This window comes from Ischnura elegans, chromosome 2 (genome assembly GCF_921293095.1).
Source record: "Ischnura elegans chromosome 2, ioIscEleg1.1, whole genome shotgun sequence".
In the NCBI taxonomy this organism is placed as follows: Eukaryota; Metazoa; Arthropoda; class Insecta; order Odonata; family Coenagrionidae; genus Ischnura; species Ischnura elegans.
Genome location: NC_060247.1, coordinates 90563905 through 90587354, shown reverse-complemented (window position 1 = coordinate 90587354; position 23450 = coordinate 90563905). Strand labels below are relative to the sequence as shown.

Sequence of the window (23450 nt, the reverse complement as noted above, 5' to 3'; positions counted from 1 at the left end):
TACAACTTTCAGGAGATATGAAAATTCGACAAAATAAAAATAAGAGAAAATGAACAAAAAACTACAAACGTTATTTTCGAAGTTGAAGGAAATAAGTTTCGGATCGCAGACATTTGTCTTCTAATTGCTTTTTTATTGAAAGGTTTTCTCCTTCAAAGTGGTGATGTTTCGTTGACGGTGAATAACATATGAATAGATGCTGAGCGAAGAACTGGACAGAAAAAATTCAGAACAGAGTTACTATGGAAGACAATATTGGACGGAATATAACGTGATATTTCTGATCTATCGGGAGGGAGTAATTCGTGTGTACCACGATCAATGACTGGAGAAAGAAAAAAAATATCCAGAGATTATAAAGAGAACACGTGGAAGGGCATGATGGTCGAAGACGTTACGTCAATAAACTTAAGAGGGAGCCAGAGATTGCGAAGTGGATGAGGAAAGCTTAGAAGCTTATGCCAAGGAATAGTAGATTATTGTGAGATAGAGCAACTCGTAAGATTGGTGGTGAAGGGGGAAGTCAGAGGGGCTTAAACACCCCTGAAATTTTTTGGGAGATACAGTTTTGAATGAACCCTCCCACCTAACCCATCAACTTCAAATCTACACCAACATACTTCCTCGCAAGCTGCCGTAATTGGAGTGTGGCGGGAGATGCTAGACAGGGGCAGATGACGCAGGGGTCATGACCCCCCAAATTTGATCAATTATTATTTATTTTTATTAGTTTAATAGTTTTTGCATCCTTGTAAAAGAGTAAAGGGAGATTATATGCAAATGCATGTCTACAAGTCAAAAGCGTGAGAGAAGTTTGAGTTTTATTTATCGTAGAGCGTAGCACTCCCTACTGTAAAAACGCCTCTATCTCACGGAGGGTATTCCATATTCCATGAACCCAGATCATAACCCCCCCCCCCCCCCCCCCCCCAAATTGATGCTGAATCCGCCCTCGGAGCCAGAAAACTAGCCATTAAACTACATACTGCATATTTACTTAAAAAAATAAAAGAGTTCGTAATTAGGGTTATTTGACTACGGTCTGTTATTCATTAAAGTTCTACATTACTTAGAGGGAAGACGTATCCCTTCTCAAGAAAAATTTCTTTGGCTACGGCATGGGCTCTACGGGAAATGAACAAGAACTTGGAAAACGATGAGTCAATGACTTGAGTAGGAAAGAAAAAGAGAGGAAAGTGATAGTAGACACACTCGTTACGTCAAATTAAGAAATTTAATTAAATCCGAAGGGATTCTTACTGGGAGAGAGGAGTTTGGCTACAGATAGAAGGGTCCAGAGCTTCAAATCGGAGAGAAGCCATTGAAGCCACCAACAAATGATAGGATGTTAAGTGGCATAGGGAGAGGAAATTGCCCCTCACCCTCCCACAACCCACCCTGATTGTACGACAATCACAAGAGTGGGGTTGAATACGGGGTGAATTCTAACCTCACAAAACCAAACCGGCTTTCGGATTACGTCACTGAGTTAGTGAGTGATAATGGATAAAATGTGATGGAATCGTATGTGATTTTCAGGATTTACGAGGGCAAGCGAATGCGTCATTCATTGAGAAATTGCAATGACGCATAAAATAACGTAATAAATATAACATATGAAAAACTAACAACAGCGACGACTACTTTGAGCGGCAACAGGAGAGTGAAATGATAGAAACACTTAGCGAGTAGACCTAAAAATTGAAAGAATAGCGGAATTCCCAAACGTGCCCTTCCCCTGAAACTTCACGCATCACCCCCTCTCCAAATCATGATTATTCTGTAACCTCAATCTAAGAATCTTTGAAAGGGATATTTGCAATAAATCAACCTATCCTTCCTTTGATGAATTCCACTGGCTTACATTTAAATGAACTCCTTTTCCCCTCGAGAAATCGCTATCGCATTTCTGTAGATATTACCTCGCAATCGCACATTGTTTTTATTCAATACATTGATTGTATCAACATTTATAAATTGTTGGTAATAATAGCTCAATGATACCTACCAATAACCAGAATATTTTATCAAATAATTCCTACCTCTATTCACCCTGTTTTCCTGATATTTTGCTATTCTTTCCCGTAACATTACAATGGTGCACTCGGGAAAATGAACGGAAAATACAGCCAGCGTGCAACTCCATAAAGTGTATTACGGTATAGCGATTTCTCGAGGGGGAAAGAAGTTAACTTAAATGTAAGCCAGTAGAATTTAAAATACTTGAGATAAATGGGGAGAATTTTCCCGATCCGCAGTTTTAATCTCCGAGAATGCGATAAAATAGAGTGGAAAAAAGATATGAGTGCTGGATAAGCATTAATTCACTTTACCGTAAATGGAATATAGTCAAATCACGGCAAATACAGCAGTGGGGATTAATTTGAAATCTGACCGAATCTGCGATTGATGATAACATTTTCGCGATATCGATAAGACGTATAAAGAGTATTAAGGAAGAATCGCTATGAATGTTAGGGTAGCAAAATGTGCACAAAAAAATTAAAATATAAATGCAACAATTGGTCTCAATACACATTTATGGGCTGAACTGCTGCTGAATAAGTTTAGTTTTGCACAAACAACAAATAAAATGCATTAGATCGATGATAAATTGCGCTTTTGAAAAAAATCTAAAAAACTCAAGACGAAGCCGGTTTCGGAATTATTACATGCACGCCTTTCTAGATACCGAGACAGACAATTATGTGTTTTCACTATCTTGGTAAAAAAGGAGAGAGAGGTCCAGTGAGCTTAGTGGATAAAAAATAAAATATATTAATACGGGGCTAAATGAGCAAAGAAACACTGAAATATCTCAGAGGCTGTGACATAGAAAATAAAGCAAAACGCTTAAAGACTTATGGGACGAAAACCCGCTGACCCCAGAGAACTTTTATGAGGCCCAAATAACTATTTATATTATCTCGTATTGTTATCATCTACAAGTATTTCACCGGTTAGGGCTACCAAAGCGAAGAATTGTACGAATCAACCTTGATGGATTGCCTACACACAGTGAACTTCCGTCTTTAGCTGATAGAGCTTATTCTTATTAGGCTTATTCCTTTCCATACTAACCATACACCCTGCTCTCTTCGTTCCTCGCTGTTGTTTGTCTAAAATCCCTCCCTCTGACTGTTCGCAGAGTTTTCAGCATTTTCTCCCCACCCGGTGCTCATTTCACCAAACCCTCCGTCTCTTCCATATCTCCTCGAGTTGCCCCTCTTTCCCCAGCACTTCCTTTTCGTCTCACTTGAATTCGCCACGCAAAATCTCGAAAGCTGCCAGTCTTTTATCATCCTCCCTCAGCGTCCACGATCCGATATGCTAATCACTCTCTAATATGGACTATCTTAAGTCATTCCGCAATTAACTAGCCCATTCTTCCCACTCTTATGCTAATTTTTCCCGATATCCTTCCTGATGAAGCCAGTTTTCGCTCCCCAATAGGAAAAAACATTCACGTTCACAGTTTATGGAGACATTTCATCGCTTGAATCCACTATATTTACACGAGAAATATTTATTAATCAATAATATATATATATATCCCAGGTAGTCGTTTCATGTATCTATGTCAATTCGACCCGCAGGAATGTAAAGGCTGGTAAAGAGTAAAATCTGGAGAAAAATATACGCGGCATGTGTAGTAAATAGAGTGGGTTTAGGGAGTTGAAATCGGTGTAAAAGGGAATAAGAATCACAAAACACAGACCAAGGAGAACAGGAACTCAAGAATATATGAAACAATCACGATGAGCTAAAGGGTGAATAAACAGTTCCATAAAAAGTATTCCACTATACGCTTCGCTTCATAATGATCTCGAGAAAAAGCTATTCAAGTCCTTCCCGACAATTAGTACGTAGTTACGCGAGCCGTGCAACGCGCGGGGATACAAATGGGCCCCACAATTACCACCCAATTACCAAGTCAATCCAAGGAAATTTCTTAATCCTTAACGCACAACAACAGCAAAATAGCAAACACGTCGATTTGCGCTATTTCATCATTTACTAGGATAATAGAAGTTACATGCAGCACTTAAAATAAAAATAGAAACAGACTGAAAAATCTGCTGCTGCAGAAGACTATGTAAAACTCCACATAAATACATGAGACACTGAAATAATTACTACATGATAAAGCTATACATCTCATTAGCTCCCAGGAAATAAATTCGTAGAGTTGATGCTGTTTTTCATTTGAAAATTTGCAGTTTTATCATTATCTACGATAAAAAGATGTGAACAACTCATTTTAAACACTATCGCCACCAGAAGATTGGACACGTCCTGTATAACGGCATGTTCGGGAATTTAAAAAAATACGCATCTAAAAAATGATTTTCAAAAAGTGTTCTGAAACAGGAAATTCTCTACGTAATGGCATATTTTGGATACATGCTTTTAAAAATTGTAACTTTCATTTTACTAGTGGTAGGGAGTTTAGAGTTTAAACCCTTCAACCCCCCTTGGATCCGCCTACGCGTGTCGCAAATAAAACAAACCCATGTTGGCTTGTGTTATCGATCTCCCAGTGCCTCCCCCTGACGACGAGATTTGTGAATTATTTTCCAGCGCTTACATGGATTATTCTCAAATATAGTACGGACTATCCTATATAATACTGGCAAGGATTTCGGCATCCCGAGTATTTGCGAAATAATAGATCACTAACTAATTTTGTGTAACTAGCTTAATCTAAAAAATGTGTCAATTCTTTAAGTTTCGCAGATTGATAATGATCTGACCTTCACGATTCCCGTTTTTATTCTCGTGCGGCACGTGCGAACATGACGGAAAACACCCAGGTCGGTGCGTCCTGGAATTCATCAACTTGCGGAAACAACACCATCATGAAAACATCAAGATGAAACTCCAACAGCCGATTCACAACTGCTACTACGCACTTTGCGGGGGAAAAAGTCGCCGAGAGTTGAGTGAGGTTAGGTTTTACGAAGAGGGGTTTCTCTGGATTCAAAGGGAGCTTATATTCGTGGGCAAAAAAAAAACTTGATAGAAAGGGGTTGATGACGGACATTTTTTTCACCAATTTCCCTTTCTGCGAGCCGGATTTTCTCACGCATTTAGTACCATAAGACGGGACGAAAACAGGAAAATCAGTGCATTAGGAAACGCTCGCATGTGATAGAAAAAAGACAAGAAGGATATAACAAAGAAGTACGTAAATGTGACAAGATAACCTACTCTGGTAATTCAGCGGAGAACTACGACTAATTAATGCCAGGCATGTAGCTAATGATGATGACGATAGAGATAAAAATTGATATTTTTCCGCAAATTCAAACCACTTTTCGGGTGGGCTACAATGATATTTCGACGGTCCTCAATCGCTTACTGGCATCAGGCAAAAAGCCAGGTCGGGGTTATGTAAGCCCGAAACTTGAAGAAACGTATATACAACACCCATATACGTTTCTTCAAATTTACAAAAAAATAATGAGTGGAGCTGGCTATGAAATAGGTGCATTCACATGTTATCAATTGCATCAAAATAGGATTATTTATAAATTTAGATTTTTGTAACTGCGGCGAAATATCACGATAAAACGTCCCAACAGCGAGAAGGGACTAGGATTCTTCCTCACACTTTCGGCACTCAAAAGGGTGGTTGAATAGTCCCGGTGGACTTGGCCCACACCCCTGAAACAAATTTCTGGCTACGTGCCTGACTGCAGCATCAAAAGCCATCGCGCGCCCAGGAGTGTCCACAAACTCGAATATTTTCGCAATTTGAAGGGACTCGTAATTGTGGTGACCCAACAAAATTCTCAAACCTGATTGTGATGAGAGTGTGCCACTCGAATGCGGATCAAAGATACGTGGCTGGCATCGGGTGCGGCCGGCCAGGCCATCAACCTGCTCGCGAAAAAAAGACAACTGAAGGCCGCACGGGGATGAATTTTGAGACGACGCGTAGCACTTTAAAATTCCTCGAGAATTTGTCCTGGCCAAACACAATACTGCGAACTTAGCTAAGAAATCCACTGCAAGATATGCTACTCACAACATTAATTAATCAAAATCATTTTGATTGCGAAAATCATGAAAGATAAGAGCCACATAAATGACGGCTTTTGGGCGTTCCTCCGAGTAGTGTAGTCTAAAGGCGACAACAGTTTCTCCAGCCATCCTAATGACGTCTTCCAGTCAGAAGGCCCCTCTGAGAAGGATCTGCTGAAGTGAAGACGCCAGCAGGATGACTGGAGAAACTGTAGTCGCCTTTAGACAACACGACGCGGAGGAACAGCCGAAAATCATTAAAAATGAGGAAAAACGCCGCAGAAATCTCAGATCCAGAAAGGAGGCAGTGTTAAGATACCACAACCTACAGCTATATCATCTGACAGCACAGACATCATGGCCTTAAATTGACAGACAAGTCGTCTTCGGAAACGCTGGCAGCATAGGAAAACATTAGGTGCAATGCCAGAGAAATGGTCCACAACATAACACACAGGGAAATCCTTACGTCTTCCCATAGCATTACCGATGATCCCGTCGCTAACACTAACAGTAACGTAAGAAAAACTTATATAAGGAGTAAGATATTATGAATGTCGCTATAGAGCTTTCTCATGTTAAAATGACGAGATAAATCTTGGGAAGACATGCAGGAAGCAATTAATATTAATAAATACCAGGTGAATATAGAAAGACACAGAAGCAAAAAATTCAAAACAATCTACACCAAAAAAGTTATGAAAACCAATTGTGACAGCGAAAATCACCTAAGAGAGGTGCTAAAAACGGAAGGAATGCTATAACCGTTCATTAAGGGATCTCATTCTCATAAAGAAAAATTTTTACGGAATCATTCACAATATTATACCTTCAGCAGAACAGAAAAATAATTATAATAAGAATACGTAACGCAGCAGTATAAGAAACACATGATTCACGAAGGTTCTATGGAGATTTCATACGAAAAGATGAGACGAATTTTTAGTTAATTTTTTCACGAGGTTTGACCAATAATGACGAAAGGATGCGCAAAAGTTCGCCATACTACTTTAAAACAAATAAAATCAATAACTAGACCAAATTCCAAAATTACGAAAAAAAAGGAATAAAGATGAAAATCCTAGGACAGAAAATTATCGTATCGCTTACTCACCAGTCGCTATGGTGGTGGTTCCTCAAAAATAGTATGAAATTAACGAAATAAGGAAAATAATAAGATGAGAAATACGATTACATACTTGTCGCCACGGCGCTATCGGCGTGCTGCTGACGTTCAGCCAGAAAAACCGCCACGGCAAAAATACCATTTTGCGGGTTCAAGAAATGAAAACCAGAAAACACCGCATAACTACTTCCTCGAAAATCAGCCCCAACAAGATTCCAGGTAGATCGTTTTTGAACTCTGCGGTAGCAAGAAGAGAGAGTGAAAAGAACTTAAGGATATAAGCATTTATAAATATGATGTTATAAGATCTCTTGCTGTTTGACAAGAGAGATTTTTGGCTCAATCGATATCTCCATATAAAATCTCGACGTTGACAATTTACAAGCAACGAACACGGCTAACTTTGGTACCAAACATGATACATCAAATGCCTACAAACACGGCCGGATCCAGAGTTTTTTTCTGGGGAAGTGGGGGTGACAAGGGCCTGACAGGCAAACGGTCTTATTACATTTGAGGCTAAAAACAACATAAACCAATAACTATGCGAAATATTCATTTTACTTTAACATGAAAGTTATCATTATGAAATTAAATGATTGAGGCTCCGTAATATGCAAACAAAACAACCGTAAAATATAACTGTAATATAAATCTTGTCTATTTCTATAAACGTGTGGGGGGGGGGGGGCTTCGCTGCCGCCGAAACATGGGGCGCGTGCCCCATGAAACCCCCCGTAAATGTACTTACGCCTACAAATATAAACGACTTAACGTAAAGTTTTGATTATAAAAAAAGTAAGATTTTATACAAAAGGAACTGAAGGCCGCAGAGGACTTCGCTGAAGGCATGAGAGAATGAAATCACGCGTATTGAAGGCTCTCGATTCCATTAGGCCTAAGAATGGGATGACCGAACGCATTTCTCATGACTGACAAGCCGTCATCGCTCCAACAACACTCAAACAACACTCACGCAGTTCAATTTCCCAGGCCTTCTACTCACTCCATGAGTAAACGAGCAATTTATCGTTCCTAAAAGGGAAAATGATTCTATCAACTCATCCATCCCAGTCAATGACAATTAAAAACGCTTACACAACGAATTACTGCTCCTAAAATATATTTCTGAACCAAGGCTAGAGAAAAAACGGCAAATACAGCGTCGATACACAAGTGTGTTCAGCACATACGTGATTCGGGGGTGGCTAAGGGCCCCAAAAACTTTTAATAGCCACCACAAACACTACGATCAAGCGTAATTAACATTGTATTATGTTTTAGGCTGAATACAGAAAAGTAGGAATTATTCTATGGAGAAAAAATACTACGTAAAGGTACAAAACTCATAAAATCACCAGAATAAGAAATAAGTCGACCTTAAATGCTAAGGCTGTAACTGTAGTGCTCTGTCATGGTAACTACGTTGGAGGAGAACAGCTCAAATTCAATTACCAAATATCTGATTAACGAGATAAACATCCGATATCACCGCCCAAGAATTTCACTAAATGGTAAAAAAAAAATCGGAGGAAGATCCTTGTAAGCCTCTTACTCACAGTAGTCCCTTCCACTCGAATTTAAAAACTGAAATGACGCCACTGATTCAGCGAAGTTAAGGAGGGCCTAAATTGATATTCACTGTAGGGTCTCACTGCCAAAAGTTCCTCGGATCACAATCGCGCTACGCGATCGTAAGTCACCGCTACGGAAAACGTCACCGGACAATGAAACCGGAAATACTACGGGCTGGAATGTGTCCTTATGAGTAGTACTGCGCCCACTCATAAGTCATCCGGACACAGACATCCGACCCTCTCCGTGCAGGCCATGTGATATGAAACGCATATCCAAATCGCTGATCGATGAGTCAGGGAATCACGCACGTGCGACAAATCGATAGCCTATAATATCTTAAATGGAATTTTATCCACGCAATCAAGATCCAAACTAGGATGAGAAATCTTCAGCACAGCATTCATTCACAGCCGTGAGGAGGGACTATAGTCATACATGGATTATCTAGTTTTTTAAATGACAGCAAACTCAACAATTGTAGCCAGCCGTTGGGATAAAACGGATAAAAACAGCTCGCTCGCAACAGAGAAAATGAGAGCCACAACAATGAAATAGCTGATCCCCTCAACAATCGGTTTCTAAACGGCAGTCTCTCACACGCCTGCGATGATGCCTTGCGTGAAGCCCAGTTCATGCACCCGGAGATGCGATGGATTTACTTAGAGAGCGTCGCAGCCAGTCAATGAACTAAAAAAAAAAAATGGAGATAATAAGATACTGCGGCTGCCAGGCGAATAGAAGTTTAGCTACAGACCGAAGGGTCTGGGTTCAAATCCTGGTGAAGCCTTTGAACACCGCCGAAGAAAATCCTGGCTGCTCCTGAAAACCCAAGGAAAGAAACCGTCTCCCACCCCCACTTCGAATTCGTGAAATTCACGCGCCATGTGGCTTAGGTAAGCTCTATCATCGCCCCTGCAAATAAGCCTTCAGTTTGAATCACTAGGAGACTGAAATAATTATTTTTCAATAGATTCTCCTTAAAAAGGTGTATCTATAGTGACCATGAGGTCTGAATCATCTGAGTTGTTGGCGACTGAAAATCAACTTGACCACCACAAAATTTTACCATCTAATTTGATAGAGCTATAAGTTTAATACCTTTTTACTACTTATCGTAATTTGCGTGATTCGTTTGAACGAGGAGATCGCGTGCCGTTTAATAAGTAGCGACTATCTCCAATGCACCCCTTTTACAGGAACGAAAGGGAATACCAGCCTAAATGACGCGGGGTATCACGCGATGACAGATGCAACAAAAAAAACCGACAAGAAGCAAGCAGACTTGTTTACTGCAATATGAAGAAAACTTTAATTGTGACGGAATCAAGGCATGTACTCGCGCCAACCTTGAGGGATACACGGGGGGATTAAGCAAGCCAAAAAACACATTGTGCGGCAGATGACACAATAGCGAGGCGAAAAGTAACCTGACACGAACGGTTTCCAACTTAATACTTTCCAACCACAAATGTCCACGAAGGAAGATTACGTTACAGACGTAAGTTTCTCGAGAGATCGAGTGTCGCCGCCCACATCTGGCGAAGTCATTAGTCAGCAGCAAGGGAAATAGACGGAGATGGGCAGCCCAGACTAAATAGGAAGGTTTTGAGGGAAGAGAGAGGGTTAGAAAGGTCAATCCCTCCTTTCCTTTGGGAGGAGTCCTAGGGTTCGAGCCCCACCCAGGTCACGGCTCCTCCCTCTCTAAGTGGCGCGGGCAGCGCCGTGGTGGGCCGACGCTTCAATATCGCAATGAGAGTATCTATTGATCTGTCAACACTGCCGCAGCGGCGGGACGAATCCGCGTCGATGTAACGTCGTCCAAAGAGGGAAATTCGAATTCCACACAATTATAAAACTGATGAAATGTTAAGCAACCACTAAAACCTAATGCTACGAAATAATAGCCAAAATTTGCACATAATCACCAAGCCTCATTGCTATGACTTCCTTTCAGGTGCACTTGCACTCAACACTGAACGTCGGTACTCAGCAATAGCTAAAATTTCCCTTGAGACAGCTGAGAAATGCCATTCACTTCAATTGAAGATATGATCAGGCACATAAAATACACTGGTGCACACCAAGAAGCAGCGAACCATGGAGGGTGCAAGGAAAGCCGATGGAACATACTCTAATGAATAAAAATATGCACAAATTCCAACCACTGATCAACGATGCACTAAAATACCTTCATTTCTGTTAGTTGAACGTAATATTCCAAGCGAAAAACATCTCACAAGGGATAACACATCAAGGTTCCACTGGTAGCAGACGAATATCTCGTTTACGAGTGACTCATAGCGACTATATTGCTCACCACTATTATAGACATGGAAGAACAATATACAAACACATAAGGACTACAGTAGATTATCAAATTCACCACACAAAAATTATGAGCGAATGATATCGGTAGAATGGATAATAAAACACGAATTCCTACCTTCTGAACCCTCCTCGCCCGACACAGAAGCAGCCATTTTAAGCCTTCTGAAATAAATTTTCGGGGAGAATGGCTGAGGCAGCTGAATTGCCATCTAGCGGACTGGCGACTAACTATATAGATTTCAAACAGAAGAAACGCGCAACAAGCTGGCGGGAGTTTCAATGCAGCGGTAGCCTGCCGAATTCTGACAGGCCGAATTACGGCTGAGGAAGAAATTATTAGAGCCCTGAAATAATTAATTTCATTCCATTATAATTTCAGTGCCGATAATTTAACTCACTCTCGTTCAAACTATTACATTAACGTTAGTAAGATGTACACAGTTAAAACTAATGTCTACACAATAAAACATAATTAGAATATTAGATAATGTCACATAAATTCGTCATTTTAAATTAAAATTGTGTCAATAAATAGAAAATTATTTCTCACAATGACTTCATTAAATGATCTCAAAAAAATTATTTATCTACAGTTAGTCATTCTTTTCATGGTAGACAACATTATCAGCAACTCGCATCTTTTCACATGAGAGAGAGCCGTCAAAATTTGTATACTTTAAGGGGATAACTGACTTAGTGTACTACTCGATTAAATACTTTGATAAGCGTCAATATTCTTTATATTTTCTGCTATATCCAATTCATCACCAAAATTAAGACATTTTTGGAATAATTTTAATACTAGTTATTTTTCGCAAAAATAGCACCATACAGTGAGTTGGGTTTATTGTTTAAAGTAGTAACGACGAAATTAATTTTATAATATAACATGAAATTTTGAACGCTGTAATTTAACCAGTGGATGAATGCAAATGAGTTAATATAGAATTATTTATTTACAACAAAGATTAAAGGAACCAGCGTTTATCACAGGTTATTTCTAATCCATCCACACATATACCCAGTGCATTATTTTTATACAATTCATCGTGTTCCTTATTTTGAGCCGCGTAAATATCAAGCGGATAGGGTCGTTACAAAAGAGTGTATCCTCAGCCCAGGTTCAAAACCCAAAGTGAAACTTCCATTATTTTATACGTTTAGGCAATTGGAAACATTTTTTTAAGAAGTTTACGTAATACAGGAACTAAGAAATGACTTTACAGAAGCAACTGATTGTTTATAAATTATTGTCTTTCTTCATTTACAGGTTTTTTTCAAAGACAAAATTACCAATTAATGCTTCAAAATCATTATTTTTCTTTCTTTTTAAATATAGATATTAATTACATAAACAACCAGTTATTAATGTTCCCTTAAACGCTATTTTTGATTTGAGTATTGCTGGATTGCTCAAAACTAAACGCAAATTGTAAATCGGCCTAAATAATAAACTTAAGACTTTGAGTCCAAATATCTGGGTGATAAACATTTCTCATTATCTTTGCACGACATAGCTTCAAGGGCAACGAAGTGGTAAAATAAAATGAAAATTAGCGTTTGAAGTAAAAAGATTTAATTTTTTTAAAATAATTTTTTAAGATGAGATACGGAGGAGACAGAAGGTATGGATGGGAGGAGTACTTAGCGGGGAGGGGATGTTGAAAATGGTGTTAGAGGGTAGAATGTTAGGGAAACGAGGGAGAGGACGGAAAAGAATAGGATTTTTAGATAGATTGAGAGAAAGTAGGCCTTACAGTGAATTGAAGAAGGCAGCACTGGAAGGAAAGGGAGGCTTCCAGATCTCTTCTTTAGTTCTATATGGAAACCTAACTTAATCGGTAGAATACTATAATAATTATAATTTTTTAGTAGTTAAATAATTTTTTATCGTTGTAAAGGAGTAAAGGGAGTGTAGATACAAATGCATGGCTACAAGTCCCAAACGTGGGAGAACTTTGAGTTGTATTCATCGTAGAGCGTAGCACTCCCAACTGTAAAAACGCCTCTCTCTCCCGGAGGGGGTAATTGCATACTCCCAGGACCCAGGTCATGACCTCCCTCGCTCCCAAATATGATGCTGAATCCGCCCCTGGGCTAAGGCCCTCGCACACCCCCCACCGTGGCACAATAATTATAATTGGTGGTGCGGTTCTGAAACAGAAGAACATCGGGGGCCGTGCGGATTCGTCCTTGGTGGCAATAAAAGCCGCACTGGCCCGATCCCAACTCCCTTCTCACACACTCTCCTTCCCTTCCACTCTCCACGAAAATGAAGAGCAGCTGGGCGAAGGCCATCTCGGTCCCACCAACACGCGAAGATATCCGCGAGTGGGCTTCCAGAGTAGCGGCAGACGCCCCCGCCCGACCATTTTGGAGATCAAGGACGCCAATGCGTCCATAAACATGTCTGGGAGGAAATGAGGGGGGCGGGGAAGAGGCGGAGTTGAACGGAGTAGGAGGCAATATAGGGGAGGTAAGGGGCGTTTTTATAAGGGGTGGGCGACGCAGGCGTGAGGCGATGAGGGACTTACGAGGTACAAGGGAGTCAGGATGATCCTAGAAATGCCCAAAACTTTGAAGTGTCCCGGAGTCCAGGAGAGCTTTACAACAAATCCGAAATATCCTCGTGCTCTAGCAGCCAGAATTATAAGTAGCAATAATGACCTTGCAACAATGTCATTACAATAAATTTCGTTGTTTCGAACAATGATTCAGCCTCCTAGGTTGACATTTTTCAAAATATGGGTTGTTATGATTATCAAAGGTATTCTATTGGCTGTGCTAGGTTAAAATGGAGTATTTTTACGGGTCTCACCAGTCGACACCGTCAGTCCATAATTCCCATTCACTCACTCTTCCTCCCCCTCCCATGTTTTCAGAAAAGATCATGTAAACATAAAAAATGATTGCTACACGTACTTGAAACTGATGAGGATGTTTTGTACAAGATTTTTATCGGTGAAAACGTCCATGTTGGCATATATACTATCTATTGCCTGACCCAACTATTTTATATCATGATCGATATTTTATATTATGAACTAAATTTTGAGAAAAACATCTGGCAACTCTAGGAAAGTCACTCATTAAAACTTGAAGCTAAGTCGGAAGAAGGGGCGGATCGAGCCGTTAGGCATTGGGGGGTAAATCCACATGCCCTTCAGGTCGGCTTCCCTAGTCATCAACACACTGCAGGACACTCGAAAGCACCCTGCCCCTCACGGAAATCCTACATTATCAGAGAGTAAATGAGAGAGGAGTCGATTTCCTGGGAGAGGTACTAAAAAGACAGATGGTTTCATCATTTATACCACAAAGATAGCTAGCGCCATGGTGAACATAACGACCAGTTTGCAGATTACCTTACGGCCAAGGTAAGCGCAACTACTCTTTTTTTGTACCACACCCGATATCAATGAATTTCAAATTACGTAAACCTTCGAACAGCCTCGAATTGAGACTCAAAAACTACCTCCCTGGAGCCATATTCAATATTTTAAAATTAGTGAAAACTTCATGACATCGAAAGAGAAAAAAATCGTCGAAAAAATGTCTAAAATATTTGTGTAATATCCAAGCAGATGAAAAATTTCAGAGCACTACAGTGAAAAAGTTTTATTCTAGAGGGGATGAACCATAAGCGATAAAAATCTCATTTGTTAAGTAATAGCCCTTCGCTTCTCTGTCTCAGCTGGGAGCCAAATTTACGTCGGGAAAGAAATAATTTAAAGATTTTTATTGCCTACTCCCCCAGCAGCAATAAAACTGTCGCGTCGTAAATTAAGACCGCTAATTAAACACGTTCGACTACCTTAGTTTGTCTTAAGATTTACGTTTTTTAAAATAAGATTTCGTATTTCCACAATTCCATCGACTTTGGAGATTCTGGTTGGTTCTAAAAGCATCACGTCATTAACAATTAAAACGAAGAATTCAAAATAATAAGTCTATTATATTAACATGTTGGGAATGAAAATGGTTATGTGCGTAGGAGGTAAGGATACTTCAAAGCTACGTCAAAACCAAACCAATGACTTAATCTTGAGACAGGAAAAAAATACAATTATTTAACGCAAAATATCTTCATTATATGATTTTTACTTGGTTTCATACCTTTTCCGCGTATCCATGGTACTTAAAAATTCATCTGACAATGAGACAGTGTTGATGTTGCTATAGCTCGGTAACTAATGAGTTCAGGCCTAATATTCTCAGGGCAATAATGATTCCAACCTTTTCGAGTGTTACGTTGCTATGGGAATGGGGGATTTCTAACGCAAAAGAGCGAGGGTCAATTATGGGTACATTTAGGAATAAGACAGAGTAAACCTCACCACCAAATAGTCAGAGGAGGATACCTACTCCGCCACCTCCGATCCGCAGCGAGGTGAGAGGCAAGACCCATTGTCGTGCAATGAGTACTGCAAAAAATGAATTACATATTACAATCAATTCCTTGCGTTTTGCCGAGTCCTGGCCAAAAATTTAGGAAACATTGTATCTCTTATAAAAATTTATTGCCCTTCGTTTCTATCTGAATCGTTTTGCAAGTAGATATTTTTGAATACGTAGGTTTTAAGTGATCTTAAGTTTTCTCTGTGAATAATTTTCGTGATTTATTCCCTAAATTGTCACCAACAACTCAATTATATAAATACCCAGGCGCCAAAAAATTATATATCATGTCATATTGTTGCAACGACGGGGCCGTCAAGTAAATTGACGATTGACCATAGAACAACACAGCCTCCAAATGACCATTGAAACTTATGACGCCTGTAACATTTTCTTAATTAACCCAAAGGAAACGCTTTTGAATTATATGGTTGCGAAAATTGAAAAAAAATATTGTAAATTTTCCGGCTGAAGAATACTCGATGATTTCTCATAGATTTGGCAACGATTAAGATTTTTGAACTCGGCATTGAGCACTTTTTGAACTCGGCACTCCCAAAAAAGATCACAGGGTTAATCACCGAATCGTTGTCATTTGAAAGCCTTACCAGGTGGGAAACCCGAGATGAATTCACGGATAAGTTGATTAATGTGTAATATAGTTAAAACCCCTTCTCTTTCCTCCAATGATAACGTCAAAACCGTTGAACCATAAGTAGTGAATCACTCCGCAATATATCAGAGGCGCCAATCTCTGGGGGCTTAACGGAGTCGCGAGACTAAAAACAAGAAAGAAAAAAAAAGAAACAAATAAAAAAAGGAGGGGATGGAGTGAGAACGAAGGAGGTAGCGATTCGCATCCTTCTTCCGCCTCCCATCCACCCCCTTCTCCCGTCATTTGAGACGTCTTCTTCGGGCGAGGAGAGGAGAGGGGGGTGGGGCGTGGGATATTCCCGGGGAGTGGAGGGAGGAAAGGGCTTCCGCCGATTCTTCGCCCCCAAGGCTTAGGCGACAATGGACGGGCGGTGCGAGCAGGAGAGGTCCGGGTTCCGCAGACACGGCAGACGCGCCCCTCAACTTTCATAAAGAATCAGCTGGAACCATTCGGATTCCTTTGAGAACAGGTTGTTGCCCGAAAATGCGGATTTGAGGAATCTTTTTCAGGGGTTTTAAATTTTTTTTAAACATTATAAAATTTTTAAACTTTAAAAATGTTACTAAATGCAGAAAAAGTAAAATCATATAAACCACATAAGAGATACGTGGTACAAATTATTTAATGGCTAATGGTGACATCCAAGATGACTCGCTCACCTCTGCCACAAAATCTAAATTGATCGTTTCATCATAGTAGCTTGCTGGGTGTTGCACCTTTTCTTCCCAAACATCAAATAACATTGTATGGTAATGGTCATCATGTACAGAACACAATTGAAATTTCAATAATTTAAGCGCCCTGTTTGATGAGGATAATAAGCTTGTTTCGATAAAAAAAAACGTATTCAAACGGTGCTGAGCCCGAGAGAAACTTCTCACGCACTCAGTAATTCAACCTGACAGTTCAGTTTCAGGGGAACAATTCCTTTCCTGGGAACAGATCGCACCTACAGAATACTTTGAGGGCTTGAAGACTTCGCTTAACATGAATTTGAACCGGGACCCTTCGGTCAAAAGCTAAGCGCTCTACCTATTAAGCTACCACGCTACCCAGACAGATTTATCCATGAATTTTAAGTTACGAAAACGTGATTTTTATAATTCGATTTGAATGACAATGCCGAGAAGAATATGTATGCAAATGAAATAAATAAACAGAATGGCGAAGAATGGAATAAAAATTTAATTTCCACACAAAAAATGTAACTCGATACACGTGGCGAATAAAAACGTTCGACAATAGAACTTTCGCGAGTAGTCACGGAAATTCATGTCGGTAATGATGTGGGTAGGGACGGATCAAACGGAAAGACACTCCCGAGACGACCGCTCAACAGCTCCAGGGACGTGATGAGAATGGACGAGTCATCATTTCCTGCGATCCCTACTGAAGCCAAAGGAAAAAAAGACTCTCGAGTCCAATTCCTTTTCCTTCTTTATCCACCCAACCTCCTAGAGGCGGTGCTGAGAAAATGAAAATAAAAGGAAATGAACAGTCGAAGGATGAACTCGTTTAAAACTCTCCTGTCTTTTACTTCACTTCACGAAAATGCAGCCGCTAGATGTGTAATCGTGAATAAAAAGGGGAAAAATGTAGTTATAATAATAAAATAACAATGATTTATTCTCACAAAATGTTAATATGTATAGAAAAAAAACCAATGGCTCAATAAGAGATTCAAACCGAAGGCCGTTATGACTACATGAAGGTAGAACCAACCCCAGAATAAATGCGACTGAAGCTAAAATATCTCATCTTTTATTAAGTTGAAACCATAATATATATTCATTTTTTTCAACGAAATAAACTCCTTTTCGACTTAAAAAATTGCTTTCTGACCGTGCTGACTTCTAAAAAAACATTTATCAATCTATCGTTCACCTTTAAGTTTAGCTGTTAGTAACTCGATTCTATGCCCTAATTCTCATGCAATATTTATCAGGAATAAACTCTCATTTTCACTTATTCCGCATCTCCTGAGGTAGTAATCTTCTGTAAGTAATTAGGTACATATTTATAACTGCAGTGTTTTGTTTCAATTCACGAAGTAAATGTAGTTGTAGCAGGTGAATAGAAACTTAGTCGAAAATCAGTTACGTAACAGATACCATAACCTGAGGATCCGAGAAAATAAACCAGTGGACACAAAGTTGGATTCCCTTTTTTGCCCCTGTAACACGATCGACTCTATGGTGGACAATATCCTTTCACCCGCTCCTGCCGAGCGAGTGGACGCAGCACGATTCGGACGCCAGGTGGCGTAGCCGCGAAAAAATCAATGGAGGCGCGCGCCCTCTCGAGGTCTCCACGGCTGAGACTGCAGTGTCGGAGGATTAGAGAAAGAGGGACCACCAAGAGACTCGCCGCACTCACCTGTTAGCGCTGCGCCGCGGCGGACGCCACTGCGGCACCAACGGGCCCTCACCCTTCAATTGTTTTCCAGAGAGTGGGCGGCCCACGAATATTAACTATAGAGGATTATCCGGTTGTCTACCAAATGTGCTGCAACCCCATCGCGCATTTTAATTGGTTTACAAAAATCTCCACTTACGACGCCAACGCGATACGAATTTCGCGGGGGAATAAGCTATATATCGGCCTCGTTAACACTTCAAAGCTGCCTGTTACAGCCAAGGGGACTAGATGGAAGAAGAGTCCCCAGTCCGTCACGCAGAAGCTTGATTAACGTTGCCAATTTGGGCGAATTAAGAAGGTAATATTTGATAGGTATTTATTAACTCCTCCCTGCAGCTGTCTAGCCCGCGGTTGTTTCCTTTCGTTCATTTCACGCTATGCTATCACATGACTCTCGGCCACTCAAACAGCGATCGACCTGAGGGGGGATACAAAGAGGAGACCCAAGTCCGTATCGTAGGAACTTGATTTATGATGCCTTTTCATTTGCTTCTAAATCAGTTTACAAAAAAGCCCTCAACACGGTTATGAGTGTAGATCGATTCATTTAGTACTTATGTTTGCATAAGTATATTTGCACTCGCGATAAATAGCATTGAAAAACTAATTAATACGACTAATCATATCATCACGAATATGAATTTCGCTTCGAGTCTATGTCTAGTCAAATTTTTTTCTCAGCGGAAATTTCGCACTTACTGACATAAATGTACTGAATTCCACCAAAGTAAGATATGATACGCATAACTAAACCATTTCTAATAACCATAATTAATCAAGTCAAACTGGTATTTCATTTTAATTCACTCCAAATTGTAAAGCTGTGAGCAGATTTAGCAAACTTTCCAACATTGATACATAAATTATTGGGACGCAACCATTCACATTTGAAATTTACAATATCAAAAGCGTTTCCATCCTCGTTTGCCACCATGATTACGCTATCGTTCACATAAAACTGCTGCGAGGAAAATTCCCTGAACCGGAAATCGAAGCACGGACTTTTTTTTTGGATTTCCAGACCACCTTCTGGCCATTACGTTATTTCCTCGAAAATTAATGACAATTTCACGGCCATTCACTGCAGTAGATTTGAAATGATCACTTCCTGTGAACGTGCACTTTAACGAGGAGGTTCTCAGACATGACTTTTCTTTGCCAAGTTCCATGTTCAAAGCCATTCAATGCACTTCTCTCTACAGTCCTTTCAAAAGTCTTTTCACAAACTCTGTGGCGCTCTTGAAGAAGAAAGAGAGTTTCTTCTGATAAAGCACGGATTACCTTCACCAATAAATCACAATTAAAAATCTGCTAGGCTGGAAAATGGCGAGAAAACGGCCAGAAAAATCCTTTCCAAAGAAAATATATGGGTCAAGTGAGCCACACTTTTGCAAAAAATCTGTGCAAAAGCTAACATTAAAGCGTTGTTCATAAAAAAATTCAATAAAACTGAATACTTTCTCTGGGAAATCCGTGAAGCATATAAAACCCTCGGAATACGTTCTGAGGCTTCTTTGGCCGATTGCTTCATTGAAGGCTATTCGGATCTCCGACCGGGCAATTTCTCTCACAACTGACGACGTTTCGCCTCTCGAATCAAAATCTATTCTCAGGGCTGATGGATGGCCTCATTATTCTTTATTAATTATTCTCGACTCAAGACCGTAAACGTCGACGAGTATGAGAGAAATTATTCGGTGGGTAACCAGAATTCCCCGTATTGATCTTTGATAGCCAACTCCCACATCCAATTTTAGGTACATTTTATTTACTACTAAGACACAATATGACAGAAATATCGCAAGATTAAAGAGGACATTGCGAAATGATTTGAATGATAATAATCTCGTGCGATTTATGGATTAGCCAATTAATTGAGAAGTGAAACCTTGCTCTACGCAAAGTACTCTTTTCCATAAATGTAAAATCCCTTTACAAATAGAATATGGAAATTTCATCTTCATATAAATTCTATCCATTACTCATACAGTTATATTCGTCGCACAATGAAAAGTATATTTGAGTTTTCTATGGATCCCACTCAATGGAAATTACATTTGCTAAACTGAAATTTTCGATTGGCTTTTATGGCATTGCTAGTAAAGCATCAAAATAATATTCAAATATAGATGGCGTTGATCTGTCCCCAATAAAGAAATGCATAAAACAACTTCATTCCAATCGCCCTCCAACAACAGCCATTTTGTTTAAGTTTCTCTTCCACCAACATTTAGAAATACATTTCATCCGGCAGTTTTTACTAATCAAATTAATTAATTTGGAGTTGAGCTATTTGGAAGATATCTCTTAGCGACCACAGAGAATGAAAATGATTTCAAAGGCAAAATAAGGAAAAATTTCAATGGAACTGATGATTATGAAAAAATAGTTTCGGAGATGGAAAATAGTATGAGGAATTTTGAATACTAATTTAAGAGAGAGACTTGGTTAGGGTTGCGTCAGCTGTAACGCACTGAACGGTGCAAAGACTCGGGTACTGAAACAGGAGGGTGAAAAAAATTGGGTGTGTACCCTCCAGATGACGATATGGAGGAGAACAGAAAGAATTAAGTTGAAAGTTAGGATAAGGAATGAGAAGGCCATGCAAAGTGTAGGAAAAGAGCTGACTATGCTGCAAGTCAGAAGAAGACAAAAATTAAACTGATTGGGAATTGTTTACGAAAGGAATTTTTTTGGAGGACGAGATTGAATGAATGGTCAAATTAAAAGGTATATTTTAAAAGAAGATATTCAATGCTTGATAACAGCAAAGAAAAGAAATGTTACCTCACTTCAGCCACTATTACGCCCGAAAAGGGACATGTAAAATGAAAAAAACGAGGATTATTACTCAATATTCGAACTACGAAGGTTCGTTAGGCACATACCCCATTCTATATTTATTCCAGAAAGACATTTGACATGCTCAGAATATAAACAACCGATCAGCGTTGAAGGCAGGGTGGTTATCGATTAGTTGTGAAAGGGATTGCAATCTCTGCCTCAAGATTTCCAGTGTAAATGCACGCGAGGAGTTATAAAAAAAGATCCTTCTGAAAATATGTAGTTGTTGATTGTCAGATTAAAAAAAATATTTTGTTCATATGTTTTTTTTTTCAACTTTCTGGGAAACTATTCCCATGTTGGTGGGTAAAAATGTTTTTGATAGAATTTTTCTGTTTTTTTTTTCCGATGAGTTTTAGTTACCAAATCGTATGTAGTTGTACAGCTTTGCGTTTTTTCTCAAAACGATTAAAATATAAGGCTACGTTGTGTCTTAACTATGCATGAAATTATTCATCTATGTATTATGAGACCTTGGGTGGAGGAAGACGGGGTCACCTGACCTCATTCGCCCCAGAATAAATAAATCAAACAAATATGCTATTACGAAGAGTACGATGATGGATAGGGCAGCGCGGTTTATCCTGTCACTAGACCAACTGTAGAGACATGTTTGCACGCTGAATTTAACTTCCCGAGAAGATACGTAAACACATTCAGAATCAAAATTGCATCATGTAAGCACCCAGCATTAAGCAAATGCACAAATGGAGGTATGTCCAGAAAATAGCCCCTATTCTAATCCCGTGAATCTGTCAGAGTATTTATCCAGCCATCCACTTGCACGGGTAAATGCAACGTATAAGCTGGGTTTAAGACAGGAATAACATCTAAGATATAAACGATATAAACAATATAATAAACAAAAGAATTAATCGAAGAGATGGGATGATGGTGAAAGTCTAAAGGGATATAGAAAAAAGAAGATACCGATTGCTTGACAACAACAAAGGTAAGAAATGTTACCTTTCCTCAGCCACTATAACGCCCGAAAAGGAATATTTAAAATAACGTAGGTTTGTAAGGTAACTAAGGGGATTAGGAAATCTCCTCCTTACAGGGACGCCGACTTTAAAAAAATATTGGGGGGGCCCAAACCGGGGATCTTTCTCCGGGAATTTTGTAAGTAGTGAGTTTTAAGTTTTTTTAAGCATTTTAGAAGAGTCAGATGATCAACATTAGGACACTGAGAACTCCAATCTCGATATCTGGACACTTCGGGGAAAATCGACAAGCCTGAAACTTTTTTCCTCACACCCATAACGAATTATTGAGGGGGCTCGGGCCCCCTCAAGCCCCATGGAGTCGGCGCCACTGCCTCCTTATGATAATAATGATTACAGTGCAACTTGGCTATCACGGCCGTAACGTCAGCATGGATATAGCGTCATTCCTTCCTAATTCCTGCTAAACTTAAATGTAAGCATTGATAAAACCTCGGATTTATCGTTAAATGATTCCAAAATCTCGTATACGACGTTAACAAAATCCGGCTCCAAGCAACAAAGGAATGTCCAAAAGAAAATGACAGATTTCTTTCAGGAATAGAGTTTCATTTAAACACGCTTGTAAGTTTTGAATTTTTATTAGCATGAATTACTTATAAATTTAGTTGCATTTACACCAATAATCTCACTAAAGTATGCATTTGATGAAAAATCGTAATTTTTTATTCATCCAGTGTTATTGATCAATTAGTTGAATAAACCTTTTATAGTGTCACTCTGATGTAGCGTCAATAATTGTGTGGTCCCTTAAATGACGTCATAGCCAGGTTATACTGTATATAAACGAAAATAATCTTCAGAAATCATGAAATTCCATCACTGTGTTTTATTCGTGAGTCTTAACTTTCTCTCCGCCTCTCGAAAGAGCCTTTATGTCCAGCTGATCTCGGTGACGCGGCCGAGACTCTCATTACATATCCCTCCCCTCCATTCCCACCCCATCCCCATTCCCTCTTCGCTTCGGCCTTCGCGTTTCCGCCAAGGGATCTGGGGGAAGGTTACGACCCACTGCCGCTGGAAAGCGCGACTTTAACGCGATATCACGATAATCCCCTTATCTTCCTCGTAA

General features: G+C 39.6%; 1 protein-coding gene across 10 annotated transcripts in view; it reads right to left on the bottom strand.

Moving 5' to 3' along the window:
* The window catches only part of LOC124154162 (tau-tubulin kinase homolog Asator), a 168514-nt gene that overhangs the window by 60634 nt on the left and 84430 nt on the right, over window positions 1–23450 (bottom strand). Inside the window, exons 1-2 of one of the 10 annotated variants that reach the window (XM_046527709.1) lie at window positions 11175–11211; window positions 11049–11050 (exon numbers count right to left, since the gene is read on the bottom strand). The exons of 7 other annotated variants lie outside the window; for them this stretch is intronic. The gene's annotated coding sequence lies outside the window, so the exon portion shown is untranslated. 2 more of the 10 variants (XM_046527706.1, XM_046527705.1) reach the window with 2 other exon arrangements.